The following is an 18,140-nucleotide window of genomic DNA, read 5'->3' on the forward strand; positions in this document are numbered from 1 at the left end:
TAACATACAAGCCCCCTGGCAGAGTCCCCTCAACTTCTGGAGACCTTTACTCAAATACCAAGATCTGAAAGCAATGTTTCTCAACCTCCTACAGCCATTTTGCACCAGAAAGCAAGCAACCAGAAATAATGTTGTGACATCGAGGGGTGGGAGTATTAACACAGAGAAGTCAACAGGTTACTCCACATTTCCCAGAGACAGCGCCGTGTAAAATGTTATTTACAAACTGCTGGCCCTGCTCCTGCTGTGGGACAGCACGCTGCCCAGAAGAACCCAGTAACAGAATAACTTATCGCAACATGCTTCACGCTGCATAGTCAAGAGCTACAGGAGTAAGTGCAGGAAGAAAAAGAAAAGCTTCTACCTGCAGAACACAGGGGGCACAAGTGCCACAGCAGCTGATGGAGATAAAGATGCCTCCACTGAGGGGTCGAAGTTGCCCAGGAAGCCTTCTCTTTCACACTGGCATCAAAAGACCGGTTGAAATACTGGCTGAATGAAGTATGAAAGAGAAAAAAGGAAAAAAAACTGTCTGATTTTAAACCCTTGTCAGTGACAGATTCTCCTTTGATAAAAGGACTCTCCAAAGAAGGGGCTGGAAGAAATTGGAGAGCACAACTTTGTAATAAGCTTAATTTGTCAGTGTAACAAACACAGACTATACTTATACACTGCCATCACACAAGCATAAATGAGCCTCAGGATCTGAAACAACATCAGTCTTAAACACATTTTACTGGGATTTTATTTTAACTTTAATAGTTGTTTGGAGGGATGCTTCATTTTTCACTACAGCTAGCTTCAGCTTGGTACAAGCTCTCCCTGGTCACGCCATCACATGACACCTAGAAGCACTGAATGAATTTCTTTGTTCCATTTCTGACTTCATCCTATAGCAAATAACTACATTTTAACAAGCCATACAAACAGAACCACAAGGGAAACTATAGTAGGTTTGTTCCTGCAATGGGAAATACAACTTTATTCAAAGTTAAAATACTTGATTTAATAATGTTTTGCTCTTATTCAGCTCAATTGAAATAACTAAATTGCTCAAGACTGCAGCAACAACACATACTCCAACAACATTCAGCTTGTTCAGTCTGTTCATCATTAGGTTCTGTTCTGAAACTTACAGTTAGGGTTTTTTTAAAGCAAATTATCTTTTGCTTTCAGATTTGTGTTTTGTAGCATCTGCTTTGAACGATGCCTTAGAAGAATTCAGTTGTTAGAATAAGGATAAAAGTACTGTAACAGCTTTTCTCTCTATGTAGTTTAATCCTCAGACTCTGACTTTAAGAGCAAGATGACATCACTTAGAGTGAGAGGCGACAGAAATTAACTCAGGAACCTCCTAAAAAGTGCAGACTACACTCCTGTAAGAGGTAAGAAAAGACTCAGGTTTTTCTGCAGTGGCTGTATAACAATTTTTAAATACGCAGAAACTTCCTGCCAATTTCTAGTATCAGTAGTGGACTAAGACTGGATTATAACTTCAGGAAGGAAAGGGTCAAAAGATAGGGTTTGTGGATTTTCAAAGACAATCTGAGGATTAAGTTTATTTTCAAATATTAAAAAAAGAGACATAGATACAAAGGTTGCAGAGGGTCAAGATAAAGATAATTCACAGAGGATGATCTAGGTGTAAAGCCAAAACAAATCAATAATAAACCATCCAAATGCACATCAAGTGCTTCTCCATGTGCACGTGTCTGTTCCTACCCACTGAAATTGCACTTTCTGGGACATGAGAAGATCTTCCTCCACTTGGAAAGCAAATAACTTTTTCAACACTATCACTATATAATAACAAATATCTGATGGGGGCTTATAACAGAAATGTGTTCTCTTAACTGCAGCCCTGCTATAGGCTGTCAAGTTATTTCACTAGTAAGTAGCTCAATGCAAGATTGACAGCTTAATAAAAAGTGTAGCCTGAGATTAAATTATTTGGAATACTGCTATCTTCTTGAGCATACTTTCATGAAAATAAAGCTAATTGATAAATAAGGTAAACAATTACCACAGTATCAAAAAACAGAGTAAATAAAGATTCATCACTATGAACCGTTAAAGAATTAAGGCAGCTTTAGGTTACACTCTTAAATTTGACACACAGTACACCACACTTGGATCTATTTTACAAAATTCTCAACTTTGAAAGAAAAATTAGGATAGTCATCAACCATCCTTGGGCAACATTCAATGTGAGTTCTCACAAGATTCACACCAACAGCTCACATTTACAGACTTTCAGGCCCCACAAGCAATAGATGCCCCAAACACTAGACTGGCCTATCCAGTCACATTACTAAAAACCACCTGAAATTTTCCACTTTAGAGTGCTGGGAAGAAAAATGTGTGTAAACAAAACTTCCCACAATTATTTTATGCTCGATTTCTTATGAGATACTTCTGCGCCCACGAACCAAACACCATACATATCAAACACCTCCCAAGTTCAGTTTCTTTGAACCCAGGGACAAGAAAAAAAACAACATTCTTCCAAGGACCAGCAAGGCTTAATCAAGGGTCTAATTCTCCAACAAGTCTTACTCGGTATTTACAGTACACTGGTGTACAAGTTTTATTTAGACTGCCGTGACAGTCTCCTCCAAGTTCACTCAGGCATAAGACTCTTAGTGGAAGAGAACCCTAGAAGAAAGCAGAAGAGATTGAGATCTTTCTTGCCAGCAAGGTATGCAGCAGCAAGATTCCCACAGCCTGTAGCTCACTTAAAATATCAGCACAGCAGGCTTCCCGTGTGAAAAACTGACCCACCTCTTACCCCACAAGAACATTTGCAGCCAGCACTACCTATGGCCTACAAGCTATATACACAATTTCAGCTGGTGCCCTGAGGATTATCAGGAACAGACACAAGCCTGACTTGGGAACCAGGCAGCAACCTGATAGAAACAATGGTTTTCAAAAACACAGGAGCGATCAGAGCATGCATTTGTTTCCAGCTTAGCCAATCCACCTTGTCAGATCTCCCCATTTAGCTTCATAGCCACATTCCTGGGCTATCAGTTTGCCATTACTGGAAGGAACAGTAATTGCAGCTTAAAACTGGCACGAGAAAAGTCTTTTCCTTTGGAAGAGTAGTGTGGCACTGGAAAAGGTTACCAGAGAAGACGGGGAACCTCCATCCTTGCAGGTATTCGGGACTTGCACGAAGAGCAGCCACAGCTAACCCGATCTTATGTTGCCAACAATTCTGTATTGAGTGGAAATCTGTACAAGACCTTCCAGAGACCCTTCTAGCCAACATTTCTGACCTGCTGACTCCGTAGGCACCAGAGTTGGTTAATCCTTTCATTCCCCCAAGGGAAACTCCTGCAGAGGCAGTGCTGCCTGCAGCACTTACTCTTATCCTGAGTACTACCAATGCCAAACCTCATCTGTGAGCTCTTCACTGGCAGCAATCCTCTAGCCAAGAATGCTCTTGAGAAAGATACTGCTACCAAGATCCAAGTTTAACATCTCAGCACACCCATGCTATAAAAAAAGCACTTTTCAGCACCTGTTTGCATTACAGTAAATTGGCAGAACTGGCTTCCCAAGCAAACTTGAAAAAATAAGCATTTAACTACTTGCATACAGCATCTACATTCTCCAACAACCATGCCATTTAAAAAAAGCACTAAATCTAATTAATCTGAAACAGATACCATATAAACTACTACCACAGGCCAGTAACAGCTTTCAAAGTGAGAAGGGAGAAACCAAATTAAGTGCTCACTTGAAAGAATATTTCATTGTACAATTCCCAGCAGTACGAAACATTTATGTATTTGGCACAACATGTCCTATGTTTGCATTCTTATTCCTATTTCCCATGTTTCACCTTAGACAAATAATATTTAATCAAATTGTGGTAGGGGGAGGGAGATCATTATTCTCCATGAAACAAAACAGATTCAAATTAGTAACTAAATCTGCATTCTCAATTAGTTCGAGGACAGGCGTAGCTAAGAGGAGAGACAGACAACTGAATTCACAATCCCTCTCCAGGCACTGCACACTGCAGAAAGCGCATCCCGCCACTCTGCTGGGTTTGATAGCTGCAGTAGGCTCCTCAGCCACACTTCCCACTTCACCTCAAAAGTGAGCTGTGCATCTACATGTCATTTAAATTATTCTAATGTTTAAAGCAGTACTCTGGCCAAAATTCCTCTTCCTAACCCAGGTTTCATTCAGAGAGAGATGCTTCTTTGATCCCATTCATAGCATAAGCTAGGAAATACCCAACTTTGCTCTGAATTTGAGAATTTCTCATTTTAAACATTAAATTGGGAGGACAACAATGATGTCCTGAAAAGAAAGTTAAAGGCAAGTAAGTAACAACACGAGTACTGGCCACAGTGGATTTTTTTTAATGCTAGTACTTTTGTTGAAAGTTTTTACAATTCTTTTTTCAATACCTTCATTTTATGAATTGGTGTTCTCGGCATTAAAGTACAAAGCCTTATTTGCTTAACTTAAGTCAAGTAACTTCCAACATCCAGGAGGGGGAAAAAAAAAAAAAATCAAATTCAGCATATGTAATTGCATTTTAATCAAAATCTTCACAACTGAGGCCTTGAACTTCAGAATTTCATGTCTGAAGTTTGGGCTACAGCTATGCACTCAATCCTCATGTGTAACAAATGTATGAAATAACTTTCTGAACACTGGTGTTGATGTATGGGTGAAAACAATTCCTCTAATGGAACACAGTGTCTTCATTTAAGGAACTCAGAAGGCCCTCCACCTTTTATGTCCACACTGCTACCTCCCCTTAAATACACTGAAAGACAACCTTCCAAATTTTTTTGTTTGATATTTAAAAAGCACAATGCTTCACCAGGGCATCAAGGCTCATTTCCAACTCAATTCAGAATCTAAAGCTGACCCAAGATTTCCCATTAACTCTCCCTTCAGTTATTGAGTAGGAAGGGAAAATAGTCTTAGTCACTTATTTCTCATGAAGCTGAACCATCCATTCATAGGAGGAAAGAAAAGCATAGAGCAAAGAAAGCTATACTTGTTCCCCTACACAAATAAAGTTATGTGCATGACAACTATGCTACTTAAAAGAAATTGTCGTAACAAATCAGGTTACAACTACTTTTTGCAACTTTTAACTGTTTTCTAAATTATACAGTTACCTACATGGTCTTTCAAATCCCTGAAATCATAACATAAATTTACAGTTTGTAAAAATGCAAAGTCTGGTGATATTTTTCCATTTATCATCACTTCCCATATAAAAACACCTTTTTGAACTGGGCTAGTACCTATTCTTTTTCAAAAAAAAAAAAAACCACGATCTACTGATCAAAGAGTTCAAGACTTAGCAAGGATATAACAGTATTTAGTCCCAGGTATAGTCAATGAGGTGTACTGTTTCTAACAGCTAAACAATTAAGTTATTTCATAAAACCACAGGTAGTGTTGTCAACTCTTCCCATATTTAGGTATTAAGAATATACACAAAATTCTATATTAAAACTAAAAATTTCAGAAGCTTCCAAAAAAAGGACTCACTACTACTCCAACACATGGGCTCCAAGTCAAGAACTGTAGCACAAAATCTTTCATGTAATTAGCAAAGTAAAAAATAATTCAAAAATAGCACGGTGTGATTATGTAACAGCAAAAAGGAGAGCTGAAAATTATTCTCTATTAGATGATAAAACATTATGAAGAAAAATATTTTAATGGACTTGCAATGAAAAACAGAGGTGATCAATTCCCTAGAGGCTTTCTTGACAAAGCTACAGACAACATAAAGACTTCTTCATTTCAAGGAGTATTAACAGGACCTCACACACTGAGCATTTGAGAGATATATATCCCAAGTGTCATAAAACATTAAAAATATTTTGTCAAAGGCTTCAAGAAACCTCATGTCACAAATCTTGGAAATTCATTCCAAGCATAGTTTCCCTGGGAGAAAAACCACAACACATTTCAGGACACAGAATTATATTAAATGGTTCTAGTGTGTTTTACTTACTGGAAAACAGGAAGAGCAGCCCTCTACAATGCCTATTCATAAAGACTTTGAGCTGTATCGGAATGTCACTTTTCAGCCCAAAGCTACTTTCTAAAACAAACAAAAGATAAATCCATGCTGAAAATTTTTCAAAGAATAAAAATCCCAACAAAAGAAGGTAAATGATTTCAACTGCTTCTAATGTATCAGCATTTCTCAAACACAATCCCGCTCTCTTCTGAAGTATCAGTCTATAATACTGAAACAGACAGAAAAGCATTTCTGTTCAGAGTTAGGATCTGGAAAGAAAAGGTATTTCATTCAGTAAGCATCTCTTGAATATGATCTTACAACAAATATCTCAATAGCTTTTAATACCATAGTGTGATTTTTCTAGTAAGTAGCTGACAAGGGACTCGACCAAGATGGAGTAAGCTGAGATTAATTCTCAGAACTAATCTAAAGGAAGCAACCTGACTAAAACAACGATGTGGAAAGAAGCACTTCAAAGAGCCCAAAGTGGAAAACACAAAGGAAAGTAGGTGTGGGCAATAAAATACTTGGCAGTTAGTCAGAAATAACATAGTTCATGCTCAGGAAGGTCAATTAGAAAATAATCAAGTCAGAATAGGCATTGTTGTTACAGTTATTGGTGTAATTAATTACAAAACATTTTTGAAGTGGTAGGGGGAGTGTTGCAGCAAAACACATCCTCTGTACAAGTCTCAACAGGCACAGAAACGGCCATGCACAAAGCTACACTCAGTGTCACTGCTTTATGCATGATGAGGCTTACCACAGTACCTTCTCACCCAATGTCCGCATATGTAGTAACACACCTACCACACAAAGACAACTTCGATAAGTTTGATCTCCCCCCACCCCCCATTCCTGGGAATAGAACATATTGCTAGAAGTCAACAAAGTCAACCTGTAGCAAATTATATACAGCAGAGAATTATGGCCGGCTCTCTTACTTTTTCTTTGCAAAATAATTAGACCATGTTGTCATGATCCACAGCACCCCGGCATTCATCTCCTAACCCAATACAGTTCCTCCAAGTGAGCAGACTAACACATTTATCATTCCAAAGGGTTGATTTAGATAACAACCTCTGAAGTGTTTTAGATATGATAAACATGGCATCAGTTTCATGAACATGGTAGTTTGACTCCCTACAATTTCTCTAAACGATAACTAAAACATCTAAGTTTGTCGTAACTCTGGATTGGTACTGTATGATAGAGTCCTGCCTTGATCACAGGCCAAGCCCAAGCTGTAGCTGCAATGGCTGCCAAAGAACTACAACAGCTAGTAGCCATTCACTAAGTTGAAGTTGCCACCAGTGTGTAAGATCAAACCACTGCTTCGTTACCACTTCCTTAGTGAGTCAGCTGCCCTCCACTCCCACAGGCAAGACAACTCTTACAAAGCTCAGGTGACACCACCCTGCACAGAATGAGGACACAGGGATTGTCTCAGGTGCCCTCTCCTCAAGCCCTCATTAGTCCCATAGGTTTCTCCATCCAAATCCTGCTTTCAGAACAACCCAACTGCTTAGAGCACTCTAAGAACATAAAATGTAAGGGATGTTCACAAAGTACTCTAACACGATTCTCACCTTGGAGTCTATATACTTAATAGAGGTATATGACAAAAAGTAAGCTTTCTTTTCTTGCTTCCTGCAAGGAGCTTCTGTTGATGGCAAATGTTGTGCAAAAGTCAAAAATAAAATGCAAGCATTTCAGGCCAAGTACTCACTTCTTTGTACTTCAACAAATATTTTCACAACAGCATGAAAGCCATCTGAAAGAACACAGGACTCTAGCACAAACTAGTTAGCAGTTTTGAAAAAACAGCCACTGCAGTATGCAATGTTCAGCCTGGATCAATGACCAAAACAAAAGAACAAAAACAAGGAAATGTGAAGTAAAGGTTAATTGCATGCTACATTGTGTTGCTGTTTAAAACTAGCTCAGCTAAAATATATAAGTGACCTTGTGTGATAATTGCTTGGAAAACCAGGCAAGCAGCTTCAGATAGGAAATGTAGCCATGACAATTTATAGAATAAATGTCTAGAAATAAGTGGTATTATTCCCAAAACTAAGTCACTTAGTCATAAGACAAAAAACCAAAAACACTACTTTCAAGGTGTGTGCTTTGGGGGGGGGGGGGGGGGGGGGGACGACACCTTCAAGGATCTCTACTGTTAAAGTTACCACTGCTGCTCATCCCCAGGCAACTCTGCTGAGCATGCAAAACGGGCTGCATATTTTTTCATGATTTCCTACTGTTCCATAGCCAGTACTAAAACGAATACATAAACAAGTCATAGAGGACAAGACACCATTTAATATCTACTTAAACACCACAACTTTATTGACATATTGCCTTAAAAGTCTATGCTGAACCGTTTTCCTTCTTTTTAACCCCACAGGGGAGGCACAGCAGCAATTATGCAGTGTTCTTCCTTCAAAGGCAAGGCAGCTTTGATCGAAACTCAGTTAAACATTGACGGAAAGCACACCCAGGCTAAAATCTCACATAAAGTTCCCTCACGTTACACCTCCGAGTTTGCAGCCGGGTAATACAAATATTTACTGGGTATCCACAAGCAAATGTGGCTGCCCGACTTACGTAACTTCGGGAGGGCTGTCGGCGACAGACCGTCACGGCGACACCACGGGCCGAGCAACCGCTCCGATTAGTTCACGTAGAAGGGGCAAAGCGAAACGCAAGGCTGAACTAAGCCGAAGTCGGTGTCCCAAGGACAGCGCCCCCCCGCCCCCGGGGCCTGCGGCACCGCCTGCCCCATCACCCCGCTCCCGCCGCGTACTGTCACCGCCTGCTTCATCCCCCGAACTCCTCCGAAGTGCCTGCCCTCCGCTGAGGAACGGCACGAGCGAGCCTTCGCCTCTGCCGGGCTGCGGCCCCGGCCCCCTCCTCCTCCTCCTCCTCACAGGACTCGGGGCGCTCAACTTCCTCCGGGCGCAGCGCGGGCACCTGCCGGGCCTCGGGCGCTGGCGCGAGGCGAGCCCGCGCCTCTCCCCGCTGCGGCACCTGAGGCGAAGGGCGGGCGGCCGGAGGGACCGCCCGGCTCCCGCCCGCCGCACAGGTGCCCCGCACCGGCGGGCGGAAACCCTCTCCTACAGACGGTCGCGCTCCCCCAACCCCTCTTCTCCTCACAGCAGCGGCTCAGGGTAAGGGCGGGGAAAGGGGGGTGTCCTTTTTTCGCCCAAAAATGTCTCCCCTCAGCACCCCCCGCAAGGACACGGCGCTTCCCCCCCACACGCTCCCAGGTCACACCGTCCCCTCCGCGCCGCTCCCCTTGCTCAGGGACACCGCATCACCACGGCCTCCCGCTCCCCTGCGGCTTCTTTCCAGTCAGTGTACGGCTCTTTCCCCCCTCCCCGCCATCGCTCTTCCTCCTCCCGCCCCACCGCACCCTCTCCCCAAGACTCTCCGCCGCGGGGTGATGCAAGGCGCCCAGGGCTTCCTCTTGCGTTACGGGAGGGAGGGAAGGAGGAAGGAAAGAAAGCAGGCGGGGGGAACTGAAAAAAAAAGCATCAAGGTGAAAGGAGAGCCTACCACCTCCCCGCCGCCCCCCGCCTCAGAGAGGGGCGGCGGAGCCGGGCCCGCCTCGCCCCGCTCCCGCTGCCCCCGGGGGCATTCCCGAGCTCCCTCACCGCTCTCCCTTCAGGGCCGTTTCTCCACGTCGCTGCCTCTGGTAACGAGCCGAAAAGCGGAGCCAGCCGCTGGCCGCTGCTCGCGGCTCCGCTTGCCGCTCTTTTCCTTCAGTCGAACGGGGGCTGCGCGGCTCCGTCCGGCCCGGCCTGAGGCCCTGCTCCCGCCGGAGCCCCTCCGCTGCGGCGCCGGGAGCGCCGGGCCCGCCTGTTCCCTCCGCCCAGGCTCTGCTGCACCTGATGCGGCGCCGGCCCAGGAGAGGAGAGGGCACCCTCGGCTCCGTCCTCCCTCAACTTCTCATCACTTTCCTCTGCCCCGCTGCCGTCCCGGCACCCCACCGCCCGCATACACCGGCGCTGCCGTCGACCCCCGCGAAGATACTGCCACCGGGTCCCTCGGTTAGACGAGGAAAGGCTCCCCTCACCGGCCCGGAGAGCTGCCCTCCGGGTCCCCGCTCGCCCTCCCGCCCCATGCACTGCCCCGGCTCCCAGGACAGCGGGGAGCGCCCGGCGGGGCAGGTCCCCTGAGCCCGCCTCTGGCGGGGTGGGACCGGGGCCGCCCTCCGCCAATCAGCCCGGGCGCGGCGGAAGGCGGGAAGAGGCCCTGCCCCTGCGGGAGCGGCTGAGGTGCTCCGGCCGCCCGCCGCATTCCCCTCATGCTGGGAGGGCGCGGAGCACGCTGCCCTTCGCGCTGCGAAGCGTGGGGGATTTACGAGGCACAAGCTCTACAGGAATCTTCATCTCCGCCTACCGTAGCCGTGAGGGGGTATGCCGACAGAGCCATGCCCTAACATCAGTCCTCCATTTTCAAGTACCTTTAGTTAAAAGCAAAACACCAAAGCCTTCCCCCCTACCCCCTCATTAGAAGTAAATACAGTTGCCTAAATAACCCTGACTATTGAAGTGATACTATTTTCTCTTTCTGCAAAACAAGCCACTCAGATTCCTACTGCTCCAGTCCCTGCTTACAGAAGGCTGACTAAAAGGGATACAATCCACCATCCTCGAAAAAACCTACCGGTAGCCTTCCAAGTTATCACCTGACAAAGGTTTAAAGATTAACGGTAATTCTCCAATTAGTTTTTTGTGTGTGTCGTTTAGGTGGGGGGTGGGGTGGGTGGGGCTTTTTTTTTCTGTTATTCACTTATTGTATAATAAAAGTGTAATTTCACAGCTGACAGAGAACAAAGTTCTTTGAAAGAAGAACATTTGGCCCCCACCTGCTACACACTTTTTAAAGTCCAAACTTTTCCCCTGCTTGCTTTAAGTTACAAGTTCAGAAGTGTTTTATGGACCCACCAAGGTAAATGCTTCTTTCACTGAAGTTTTTGCAATGATCTTCAAAGGAAAAGAAGTTTCAGACAGTCTTTCTGATTTGACAGATCAAGTTACTCCTTTAATAAAAGCGAAGGTTTAAGTTTCATCAGACAAAACAAGAAAGTTAATGAAATTTGAATGATAAGGTAATGAAATGCATGATAAGAAAAATGAACATAAGCTTTAAATTGATCTCCATTCTAGTCAAGATGGCTTAGAAAAGAAAATGAAACCTTACTTTCATTCAAATTAATCCAATTTATTTGGGACATAGAACTTCTCATGATATTCATTATAGAGCCTTTTAAAAGCTCTTCTGTTTCTCACATATAAAACAAATCATTGAAGTTTCTCAAATCTGGTGCCCCATTTGGCATCTAGTTAACATTAAATTAGGTGTTAGGCTTTAGCAGGTGATACTCAAATCCTACAAGCTAATAGTGACCTTTGGCTTTGAGGTAAGTATTGAGCTTCTAAAAATGACATTCTGAAGTTAAATGTCTCAGAATCAAGCACAGAGACCCACCATTGTGTTGAAAGTTTTAGTTACTTCCAGGTAAAATAAATTTAAAACTGTAACGCCTATTGAAGACAATAGGTAATCATTGCATAAATTCATCTCCTTTGCGTATCTGAACTACCTTCTTATTCCAGTGGTAACTGATTTAGTAAAATCCAAATAGAGCAGAACCATTCTTAGGTTAACAGTGGGCTCAAGTCTAGATTTGAACCAAGTGTAAATTTTGTTCATGCTTCCCTGAGATATGTTGGTATCTCCTCCATGTTTATGCGTATTCTTTTTGTTTCTTGGGTCACAGCTTTAATAAAGCTGTTCTTGCGGCGGAAGTAGCAATGCTGAAAAGTAGCAATTGGTGCAATTATCTGAGGAATTTTTATTAAAATCATTTATCAGACCTTCGTAAAAAAAAATTAAGAGTCTTTTCATGGAATGTTGTACTGCAAATGTCTCACAGTGATGGTAGTATTTTGAATTTAACTACTGTATATTATTTAATACTAACTCAGGAGAGAATGTTACTTCTAGGAGCTTTTATGTTCATCCCCAAACCTTCCACCTTTCCTGTCAGCAAGTCAGAGTTGCTTGATTTTATCAATGTTCTGCCTTCCCGGTTTCCTATCTTCAGCAGACCGGCATAAGTCAGGTAAAAGAGTTTATTGAAAATTAATGTGTTCAGAGTTAATGATTTCCTCATAACATTGTACGTTTATTGTAACATGACCTAGTGATTTTTCTTTGGTGCAAATATTTAAACTCAAAGTATGTGGTATTGTCCTGTCTTAGCCTGTTATGGTTACATGCTGTTGCAAAACTTTTGCTATTTCAAACTCCAGATATGCGTATAATTTTGTATTTAACAATTCTGTATTTCTTTCAAAGACGATCTTTTTTCATTTGAGGCAAGTACTGAAATGTGTGGTACCTAATGTTACAATAGCACCTGCTCTCAGGGAGACTGCCGTTTGGATGGGAAAAGTATCTTCAAACTTGAAAGCTCAGTTAGTATCATCTCCGTTTACTGTTTTCTAGGCAGCTAATCCTATAATGCATTTTTTTTCTTTAACTAGTCCAGGAAAAGCAACTTGAAATAGTGACTGTAGTTGGACATCTTCTCAATGGTTTCCTGGTATAGAAAACTCCAGATGTACTAAACGTTGATTGTCTTGCCTTCAGTGTACATTTTAAGTATGGAGATACAGAGCAGTTTGGGGTGAAACCTTCTAAAGTTCCGTATCACAATAATTTTCCAAAGTAATTGAAACCAGAATTATTAGCTTGTGTGATACAATTATTAATATGTAATACCAAGTTTCATCTTGTCACAATTTAATATCTCTTGGAAATACTGGGCACTCCCAGAGATTCAACTTACAGGGTCTTGACAGATAAAGTAGTATTTTCCGCTGGAATATTGATGTCTTGTACATGCCAGCTCCAATCTTTTATTGCCCGACTTGTTATTTTGATAAACAATATAGTGATGTTCATGTACTTCTTTTATCATTAAAGAGATGCAAGTGAACTGTAGATTGTTTTCAGAACAAGAAGTGTGCAAAATGTGTCGTAGTTGGGGGTTTTTTCTGTGTTTAACTGTTTGTTGTATTTGTTACTTGCTGCATACTTATAGCAACCCAGCTGTGGAGACAGTAAATATAAGGTATTAATTATTAATTAAGCTATTATTATAAATCTAAGGTATATAAGGTATACAGTCCAATACTGAAACATGGAATTTTTGTTCTCCAGTAAATTCCGGAATGTAACACAGAAATTCTGTGTTGCAAAAATTTTGGAATCTTGGAATTCCAAATTGTGATAAGGAAATCAAATTCAAATAAAATAATAAAAAGTCACAAAATGCTATAAGTATGAAGCATTTTTAATTTTCATTAAAGTTTTACAGGGCTAATAAACACTTCAGAAGTGTTTTTGAATAACCTTCTGTTGTTGTCCAAAGGAACACCTTCATATTACTTTTCAAGAGAGAAATTTATTTCATTTGCTTTTAAGTTGGACACTGATGTTGTCAGTGATTTTTACTGAGGAACAAGAAATGCATCTTGACATGGAACGTTTCTCTGAGGGATTCAGAACTTGATTCTGTTGGATGAAGGCAAGAGTGCAGCAGTTGGAGAGCACTGTTTCCTGTTGTGTTTTCCTCCCACTAGAGTTTTTATCATACTCATAGGAATATAGAACTATTACACTGTTAATTCCAGATTTGTGTTTCTTCAAATCTAGTTGATTGGACTGGACAGTGTATGTAAGTTAAACTGAAGATTACGTCCCTCGTGTTTTTCTCCTGATTTGCACTGGTCTGTTGGCAAAAGAGAGAGTAATTTCTCCAGTAGATTTCTGGACCACGATGGTCCACATACAGTTCTTTAAGTGTTTTTTTCCTAGTACCTTGATTGTTTTGACTATACGTGCACATACTTCAAGAGTTTCTACAGAGCAAAGTAGAAGTATAACCTTCCTTGTAAGTCATCTAAGACAGTGTCAGCTAATTTTGCTTGTTAATTGGTATGAGATCATAAGCAGCCAAACTAATTTATTTAAAGAAGGTTTTTTGTTCTATTGCCTTCCCAATTTGCCAGATGGAACTAATCATCTGAAAAGTGTATTACCTAATTTAACTGCAGTGTTACCAGACAACCGTATCTTCCAGATCTGCTCGCCATGTCTTGTGGCCTCGTTCACAGATTCCCCATAAACACAATAAAGATGTACAGAAGAGTCTGCCTTTGCTGTAGGCAACTGTTGGCCTTATTATCTCACATAATTGATGCTAACACAAAAGTGGCAGTTATTCTACCTATATGGGTGACACCCATAATTGTATATCACAGCTATGAATAGTGGTTCCCAACAGAAAATAACTACTGCGTGATCATGCCACATTTTGTGGATCTTCTAAGTGTGAAATGGTAATTTGTAGTTAACTGATGTATAGCTGGGTAGCAGCAGAAGATGGGGTGTCCCAATCAGTTTTTCACTTAGAGGAGAAACCTGTGATGCAGCTACAGTTGTTCTCTCAGTGCAGCCTGTGTGCTGACAAAACATACTGTTCCATTTCCTTGAGCAGAAATTTTAACAAAGGAAGAAGGAATGATTTCTAAACAAACTTAAGTGAGATCTCATCTCTTATTATTCCTTGTCTGGTAGTGCTGTAACTTTCTGAGGAAGTTTTTGTCCTGTGTGTTGACCACAGGCTCAGAACATTTTCATGTAGAAACGTGTTAAAACCATTAATAGCACTTCACTGTGCCTTGTTATAAAGGACATACTGTGGTTAGAGAAGGTACAGGGAAGAGCACTTAAAGTGTTTAAGGGGATTGAGCAGAGATGAGGAGAGACTGAAGAAGGTGTAACTCGTCTGTGTGGAAAGGAAAAAGCTGAGGGAGGATATGGTCAAGATTTGCAAAACTGTGAAGGGAGTAGAGGTGAGAGATACACAGCTGTTATTCACTAGATCCTGTAATCCAAGAACCAGGTGACACTAACTGCAGCAAGTATCCAACCAGATTGAACAGGTGAAAGGAAGCTCTTCTGGAGAAGCAGCTGACCTTGATTTTTCTGATTACCCCAGGAAGTTACGGAGGCAGGCTGTTCTAGCAGCTTCAGGAAGGGAGTAAGCAGCTTCATGGGCAACAAGTCTATAAACAGTCATTAAAGGTAGGGATTTACTCTGTAACTGTTGAAACATGATAACTGAACGTCCTGGGTGAGTAATAAGGGAATTGAGTATAGGATATGGCTGCGCTCTCTCTGAATGGCATTTTCTTTTCTCGCTCTTAAAAATGGAGTAGTGGCCTAGAGGGGCTTTGTTCACCCATGTGGTATTTCTTGTGTTGAGAACTCTCAACTAGAGAGCATACAAACTCATGAATTGAGTTCTCTTTTTTGTTAGTTTTGAACTGATTTAAAGAGAGTTCTCTATATGAGATTGTAGTTGGAAAATCTAAAGACTCTTTTTGGTTTTGTTTTTTTTTTTCCTGGTAGTAAATGGAGGTGCGTGTGTTTTTGCAAAACTTGGTTCTGGAAAGCTAAGCTATATTTATGCCTGAGCACTTTAAAGGCTTAAGGCAGTATAGATGTTAGGTTGAAATGTAATAAGCAGGTAAGAAGTGCTAGGTGTGGTGTGGATGTTTGTTGATTGAGTAGGGTTTTGCTTATGTTACCTTTTTTGGTGACTTTTTGTCTGTTTGTTCTATACTTAGTTATGATTCACTGAAGTCAGTTCAAAACCTGTGCAACTCTTTGTATCATTTTCATGTTCTAATAGTACTCTTCTGACATTGCACACTTAGTTGCTTTTTAAATTGTACAATAACCACTTCCTCCTTGTGCTTTTAAAAAGAAATGCAGAAATAGCAAGATTTGTGTTCACATTTTCAGAAAACTGTTTGTTTTAAATTCATTTTCAGAAGAAAAGTCATTAAGTATATAAAAAATCTGCACATGCAAAATCATGCACAAGGTTTTATTTATTAATATTGTTTCTATCCATAAATTTCTCATTTCAGTTATGATGTTTTCTTTAATTCTTTGGGAGTTGAAATTAGAGCTGAAAATTGGAAAGCCACTGGTATCATTCAGATGAAGGTTTAAATGCCAGCTGATTGTTGTATCTCTGATGAAGCTGATTCCTATAAACTCACAAACCATCTGTGTGGATTTAACCTGGTTAAAAGATTGTATTTTTAGTTCTAATTAAAAATGTTGTATTATTTACAAATGTAACTTGTTATTTTGCAGGTTTCTAAACTATGTGCAAACAATGCCATTTATAGCCAACCTTATTCCTCTTAAAATTGTAGCCCTTATCTTCTTTTATTTCTTTAAGCTTGAGGAAGAGAACGTATATATTGGTGATAGTCTTTTGTCATTTTAAAATATCAAAAGATATTTAAAGTCTATTACCTGATGGGGCTTGCTTAATCTGATTAGTTTGTTGGACATGAAGAAGCAATTACAAAATGCTTCTACAATAAAGTCTCCTTTTAGAAGGGAAAAAGGAAGATCTTTTAAATACTTAGCACAGTTTGGAGCTAGTACTAATTTTATACCTAACCAAAGCAAGTTGCTTCTTCAGAACCAACTGACATTCTTCTGGTCCATATTATCTACATGTCTTAGCAAGTACTGAGTTCAAAATCTGACTGCAGAGAGAGTCAATCAATCCAACAAGATGCCTGAATGTACTTTGTTTTTATGTTTTCTTGATAAGTGACTTTAGGAAGTACTGATCAGGCTTGCAGATAAAGTTATAACTTAAATCGTACACGAGGGTAAGCTGTGATTGATGTAACTTTCCTGTGTAAGCACAAAAGGTTAGTAGTGTATGACCATGAATAAGATAATTAACAGTGCTTGGATACTCTACTAAAGCATGTTGCTGTTTGAAAGCAGAAAAAAATAAGGCAACAAAACAAACAAGGGTATTACTCCAGCAGTATTTTATTATATTTGGTTCTTGCAACATTTCTCATTAATAAGAGCACAGCCTTACCACACCTACTTAAAAAAAAAAACAAAAACAAAAAACCAACAACCAAACACCAAACCCAAAAAGCTCTGTGAATCTTGTTTGTTCTCCTTACCTCATCTGAAAGGCAAGAGTAATGAATAGAACTAAGGAGTAGAACCTCAATAGGGACTCAAGGAAGTAGTTAACTGAACTGAGTTCTAGCTGGTCGTTTGACACTGGGACAATTGACAGGGGTGTGTCTGTACCTGTGGTTCAGTTTTCTGTTTTCTAAACGGTTGTTAGGAGGGTATTCATAGCCTTAATTGTAGGCTGGCAAAAGCTTGACAAAACAAATAGCTACTAATCTCCTTTAAATGGAGTTCCTCATGTCCTCTCTGTCTCATGCAGGTGGGCAGTTTTCTTTTTTTTTCCTTCTCCGCTCCCCTCTTTGTCAGAGGTAAGGGAAGGTGGATCGGCCATATTGGGCTCAGTGTTATCATCTTTGTAGTCAAAGAGGACACTAAGCAGTAGGCTGAAAAAGTTTCCTAAGCAGCATTGGAGTCCGCAGAAAAGAATTCAAGTCCTTCCTTCCTTAGGTGTCTGAACACATCTTCTGTCTCCTAGGATGGTTCTCTAGGTGGGTGCTTATAGGTGCTACTTGGTAAACTAATAACGACTGTGACCTTTTGTAACTTTTCCATTTGTCGTAAAAGTACTCTGTTTTTGAGATGAGCTTGATTAAGTCTATGACAGACATGGTAGGACTGAGTTCCTGCAGTAGGAGGATAATAGTCTCAAGCCAGGAGGTCCCTTTCAATCCTAAATTGCTGATTGGAGACTTAAGATCTGAGAGAGCAAAAAACCAGAACAGGACTTTTCAGCCTTCTTTTTAGGACATTTGCAAGGGGTGCAGGGCAAAGATCCCGAGTTCAAGCTCCAGTGCCAGGTGACAATTTAATATAAATATAGTCTTGTTTAAATACAAAGCTAGGAGAGGTAGGGAACAGTGATTTCCAGCCACTGATATGAAACAAAATAACCCAACAGCATGATTAATCAAAACTGCTAAAGTAATAAAGTATGGCCAGTGATGCAAGTCCACAGAGCATGGAGAGAATATGGCGTTTCAAGTGCCACGAGCATGTCTCAACAGCTCTGCAGTAC

At 41.2% G+C, this 18,140-nt stretch overlaps 2 protein-coding genes across 8 annotated transcripts in view; one reads left to right on the plus strand and one right to left on the minus strand.

Moving 5' to 3' along the window:
• The window catches only part of UGT8 (UDP glycosyltransferase 8), a 45,201-nt gene extending 35,048 nt beyond the window's left edge, over positions 1 to 10,153 (minus strand). The window contains exon 1 of one of the 3 annotated variants that reach the window (XM_087737060.1): positions 9,673 to 10,153. The gene's annotated coding sequence lies outside the window, so the exon portion shown is untranslated. Of the gene's footprint in view, positions 1 to 8,623; positions 8,753 to 8,822; positions 8,974 to 9,672 lie in introns of those variants that run through there. The other 2 variants (XM_087737063.1, XM_087737062.1) reach the window with 2 other exon arrangements.
• The window catches only part of ARSJ (arylsulfatase family member J), a 214,108-nt gene continuing 205,048 nt past the window's right edge, over positions 9,081 to 18,140 (plus strand). For 2 of the 5 annotated variants that reach the window (XM_087737054.1, XM_087737059.1), the window contains exon 1: positions 15,160 to 15,181. The gene's annotated coding sequence lies outside the window, so the exon portion shown is untranslated. Of the gene's footprint in view, positions 9,187 to 10,603; positions 10,734 to 15,159; positions 15,182 to 18,140 lie in introns of those variants that run through there. The other 3 variants (XM_087737055.1, XM_009472367.2, XM_087737056.1) reach the window with 3 other exon arrangements.

Source organism: Nipponia nippon, unplaced genomic scaffold (assembly GCF_047370975.1).
Source record: "Nipponia nippon isolate SJK-2023a ecotype South Korea unplaced genomic scaffold, ASM4737097v1 scaffold_6, whole genome shotgun sequence".
NCBI classification, from domain to species: Eukaryota; Metazoa; Chordata; class Aves; order Pelecaniformes; family Threskiornithidae; genus Nipponia; species Nipponia nippon.